The sequence below is a fragment of the Rana temporaria genome, chromosome 11 (genome assembly GCF_905171775.1).
Source record: "Rana temporaria chromosome 11, aRanTem1.1, whole genome shotgun sequence".
NCBI lineage: Eukaryota > Metazoa > Chordata > Amphibia > Anura > Ranidae > Rana > Rana temporaria.
The window spans coordinates 2,687,307-2,693,287 of NC_053499.1; positions in this window are offsets into that span (position 1 = coordinate 2,687,307).

The window sequence follows — 5,981 nt, forward strand, 5'->3', positions numbered from 1 at the left end:
CAGGTTACGTCTGATTGCTTTCCGGTGTGTGAAGTCTAACACTGCATTGCTCTAGTTTCATCTCCTTCCATTGTATCCTCAGCATTGATCCCGGCTTTGTCTGCTTCGTCTCTGATCTCACAGTGTCTCGGGTTTGTCTTTAGGTTGCGCTGTTTGGCAAAAAAGCTTACGATCCAAATCAAATTTCGACCCTCTGTAACCCAACACCTCTACTTAAAAAGCGAAGCCGTCTGCGTACGTTTGGGACGACACCGGTCTGCTGCCGGCGTGGTCTTCACCCTACCCAGGAATCACACTGTGTGTTCAAAGACAAAGCCGGGATGAATGCCGAGGATACAATGGAAGAGCTGAAACTAGAGCAATGCCGTGTTAGACTTCACACACAGGAAAGCAATCAGACGTAACCTGATATTAAAAATAGACGTGATCCCAATCACTAAAATCTCACAGAAGCTTCAACATGTTTGATGTCAAAAGTCATTTTCTTGTCAAATTTGTTTATTGATTTTGTAAATATAAACATTGGTACAATTAAAAAAATATTGATTACATTAGATGATAGCATGAGTTGAATTTACGTAACAAATCTTCAATTACTTGTATTTACAAGCAATTGAAGACTTAAGTAAGCTATATGTTAGTTAAAGAACTAAGGTGTTACAATCAATTTAAACAATTATATAATTATGAGACAAAAAAAAATGGAACAGTGGTTACGTTGCTAAATGTTGTCCCTTCATTAAATGTAACCATATTGCTACACTTAGAGGATCCTCTCTTCTTTTTTATACTCAGTTGTGACATGACGCTACTCTTATATCAAGACATCGCTTGTATATCAAGGCAAAATGTATTAAAACATTTTGCTTGTCTTGCAAAACGCTCTCAAACCAAGGTTTTACTGTATTTTTATTTACAAGCAATTGAAGACTTAAGTGAGTTATATGTCATTTAAAGAATTAAGGTGTTACAATCAATTTTAACAATTATATAGTCAAGAGAAACAAAAAATGGAAAAGTGGTTAAACTTTTAACTTTTAGAGCGATATGTAATAAAGAAATAGTATTAATTACTACGAGGTGCAGTAACTTATAATGGGACATTAGAGCTTTACTATCTATTATTGTGTTATAATTGAACATTGTAGAAGTGAGTGTTTCGCTACCATTTTATTATATAAAAATACATAGGAAAAGGACAGGATAGAATAAGGAGAAAAGAAAAGACTAAAGGTAAAGTAAAGACAAGAAGAAAAAAGTCAGGATTAGTAGAGGTTTCCGGGAATCTCTTAGTAACAATATATATACAATGTATCTATTCGGCACTTATTCAAAACAAAGTTACATAGTTTTCCAAGGTCTTAGTAAAGAAGTGTCAAAATTAGGAGAAAAAAATGGGTCACCCAAGGATTCCATATTTTCTCAAATTTATGTATATTATCATTGGATGTCAAAAGTCGTTTTCAGTTTTCAGATCTGCAGCTTTCATTAAAATAAAGCCTGGTGATCCCGCCATGGAGGTCCTTGCTGAAGGTGTTTTAGGGTGGAAAGCTCTGTCCCCATCTCCTAATTTCTTCCTTGTGTTGTCACCCCTGCCAAAGCTTTTAATGGAAATCACAAGTGTCCCTTTCAACACACATTACCTAGGCATGGATCCATCAGGAAACCATGAGAAATGCCACGCGGCCATCTCTGGAGTGTACAGTATGTAGACATGTTTTGGTTGCAAAGGGGCTGCTGGAGATCAGACCAGGTGCAACAACAGGTGAGAAAAAAGTGAAAGAAAAAGTTGTGATTTGGAAAAAGGGTACTTACCATACTACTAATTTGAAGAGTTCTAAACATAAAAAAAAAATACTCACTTCAAGCACAACATCAAAAAAAAAGTTTTGGTAAGAGGTAGAAAATCATAGGCAATTCCCTTTACATGACTATTGACGGTGAAGACCCCTCCGATCATAACGTCTCCATCTTGATAATACTCATAGTCTTCATAAACCTTGGCTAACTCCGGCACGTAGGTTGGTGCCGGTCCTGGGTTTTCGGCGGTACAAGGTGTCGCACACAGAAGGAGCACACACAATTCTCCAATCGGTGTATGAGATGTCAGTACAAATCTACACAACACACCAGCAAGGAGATGAAGGGAGGTCACTACAACCCGGTATAACATTATCTGGGGGCACACAAGGCTACAGATCATGTCTGTCTATGGAATAAACCTGCGTCCTCTTATCTTATATAGAGTGCCGTCTAAGAGAAAGGACCCTGCATTTAGAAACAGGTGAAACGGTTATATAAACCGATTTCATTTTCTTTATTATCTGATTTTTTGTTATTTTTGAACAGCAGAAAGAGAAGAGAATAACAGACAAACATTTGTAATTGAGTATTTTTTTTAAATCTTATCAGCAGACATTAAAGTTGCACTATATTACCAAAAGTTTTGGGACAGCTGCCTTTACACACACATGAACTTTAATGGCAAGGGTTCAATATTGAGTTGACCCACCCTTTGCAGCTATAACAGCTTCTAGACATGTGCGGTTCGTTTTGTTTCCGAATTTTCGGATAATTTACGGAAAATCAAAGTGAATAATTATGCAGCAAACTTGTCCATTTTGCTGAAATTTCATTGCAACAACTCAAAATGGTCCTCAGTATTTTGTTTGGCCCCCAAGTGCTTGTATGCATGCCTGACAACATCAGGGCATGCTCTTAATGAGATGATGGATGGAGCCCTGGGGTATTTCTTCCCAGATATGGACCAGAGCATCACTGAGCTCCTGAACAGACTGAGGTGCAACCTGGCGGCACCGGTTGGACAGAAACATAATGTCCCAGAGGTGTTCTTTTGGATTTAGGTCAAGTGAGCGTGGGTGCCATTCAATGGTATAAATTTCTTCATCCTCCAGGAACTGGCTGCATGCTCTCGCCACATGAGGCCGGGCATTGTCGTGCACTAGGAGGAACCCAGGACCCACTGCACCAGCGTAGGGTCTGACAATGGGTCCAAGGATTTCATCCTGATACCTAATGGCAGTCAGGGTGCCATTGTGTAGCCTGTAGAGGTTTGTGCGTCCCTCCATGTATATGTTTCCCCAGACCATCACTGACCCACCACCAAACCGGTCATGCTGAATGATGTTAAAGGCAGCATAAAGTTCTCCGCGGCTTCTCCAGGCCCTTTCACATCTGTTACATATGCTCAGGGTGAACCTGCTCTCATCTGTGAAAAGCATGGGGCGCCAGTGGCGGATCTGCCAATTCTGATGTTCAATGGAAAATGCCATTTGAGCTCAACAGTGTCTGGAAGTGAGCACAGAGCACACTAGAGGATGTCGGGCCCTCAGGCCACCCCCATGAAGTCTGTTTCTGATTGTTTGGTCAGAGACATTCACACCAGTGGCCTACTGGAGGTCATTTTGTAGGGCTCTGGCGGTGCTCATCCTGTTCCTCCTTGCACAAAGGAGCAGACACCGGTCCTGCTGATGGGTTAAGGACCTTCTACGGCTCTGTCCAGCTCTCCAAGAGTAACTACCTGTCTTCTGGAATCTCCACCATGCTCCTGAGATTGTACTGGGAGACACGACAAACCTTCTGGCAATGCCACGTATTGATGTGCCATCCTGGAAGAGTTGGACTGCCTGTGCAACCTTTATAGGGTCCAAGTATCCCCTCATGCTACCAGTAGTGACACTTACCCTAGCCAAATGCAAAACTAGATAAAAAACAGTCACAAAAGATGAGTAGGGAAAAAAAATGTCAGACACCTCCACCTGAAAAAACATACAAGGAGAGAGGCGCCTCTGGGTGCAGTACTTAAAACAGTTTTTAAATTTAATTTAAAAAAACCACAAGTGAAAAAGCCACTCACATTTTTGTGGTCAATCGAAAACGTGTGGAAACAATTTTTCAGGAGGGTAGGTAGGTATCATCTGGTGGTGTCCTTTCCCTTTGTCCCTGGTACAGCGCTGTGGGATGCAGGGGATCTGTCCTTCTGCCGCTGGTGGTGCCGCTGCCGCTGCTCGTCCATCGGCACACACGGCTCGCAGCGCCTGCACAGGATCCCCCTGCCCACCGCCGAAAATCACAGACTCCACCAGCGGCAGAAGGACTGCATCCCACAGCGCTGTACCAGGGACAAAGGGAAAGGACACCACCAGATGATACCTACCTACCCTCCTGAAAAATTGTTTCCACACGTTTTCGATTGACCACCAAAATGTGAGTGGCTTTTTCACTTGTGGTTTTTAAAAATTAAATTTAAAAACAGTTTTAAGTACTGCACCCAGAGGCGCCTCTCTCCTTGTTTGTCTGCTAGATTGGAACATGGTTTCTGTTCCTTATTGACGGCAGCCCTGTGTGCATACTCCCATTCTAAACATACCCGCACATCCCCCATCACCACCCCAAACAGCTGGAACTTTTCACTGATTTCAACTTTTTAGACTATGCTGCCTTCGATAACAATGCTCTGATAAACTTTTTGCGCATAATCTACTTGTTACACCTGAAAAAACATTCCTGTTTTGGAGGTCGTCTCATTGTTGCCCATCTAGTGCACCTGTTGTTAATTTCAATTAACAGCAAAGCTGCTGAAAACTGATTAAAAACCCCCTCTGTATACGCCCCTCCCCCTCTGCTACTTAACTGACCAGATCAATATCCCAGGAGTTCTGATTCAAAAGTGTTCTTTTAATTTTTTTGGGCAGTGTATATAAAATGCAGCTTGTGTTTTTATTAGCATTGCTTTATTGTCTAAAAGAGAGACAGTTGTCACAAGTATTGTTCAGTGGCTGGACAATATTTAAGCAGTTTAGTTAGGCTGCAATATAAGAGGGAGAGACGAGAAAAAATAAATAATATAATAAAAACATGTCATACTTATCTGCTCTGTGAAATGATTTTGTACAGAGCAGCCCCTGACCTCTTCTTTTGGAGTACCCTGCCAGCGCTCCAGGCTCCTCCTCTTTTCACTCTCGAGCCCCCCTGTCTGCGTCTATTGGCAGAGAGCTTGGCCTCGCTCCCCGGTCACTCGGCACAACATTTGATTGACACCAATTTCTCCCGCTTCTATCAATCTGCCCAGGGAGGAGGGCGACAGCGGCGAGAGCTGCTGCTCTCATGCACATTTCTGCATCGGATTCGGCTCAGGTATAAATAAGGGGAGGCTGGGGCGAATTCTGCAGCACAGATTTTTCACCTTAATGTAAAAAGAACCACTTTAAGATTAGAATCCTACAGCTTGTCAGTCTCGGGTGTGAGGCCGGGTTGCTGAGAGGACGCCCCTTGTGGCTAAGTGCACCATACCCATGGAGATGAGACAGGGAGTGCCGTGCCCAAAGGTGCACGGATTGCCGCTGCTGCTGCAGACTGGATAGATGCTAGCAGAAGGTAACTGGGGTGCGCTGGATGTGCAGGATCAGAAGCCGTGCAGGGAAGGGTTCTGGTAAGAGGTCTGCGGGTAAATCAGGAACAGAGTTCGTAGCCAAACCAAAGGTCATACACGGGAATCAGTCCAGAGAGGTTACAGGAACAAGCCGGGTCAAACACAGAGGGTGGAGGACACAGGAGTTGTCAGCCAAGCCAGGGTCAGATACGGGGAGATAAACAGTATCACAGGTCAGGATGTAAGCCAAAGGTTCAGGATACACAGGATACAGGAGGCACAGGAGACACTGGAAGCTGATGATAATCCAGCAAGCTTGACATGTCAGTGGCAGGTTTAAATAGACCAGGGAATGCGCCTGCAATTGTCACAACGTGTGCGTGCGCCCATGCGCCGCAGTGTGTGCGCGTGTGCTCGCTGATGGCATGCGCATAGGAACATGACTGCTGCGGCCATGACGGTTACTGGCGGAGTTGCCCACACTACGGCCATTTTCCTGAAACAGCTATAAGTTGCCCTCTCCTCCTCAAATTAGGACTGCCAGAAAAATGAAAGGCAGGCATAAAAGGAGAGGTTTGGATTCTGTGTG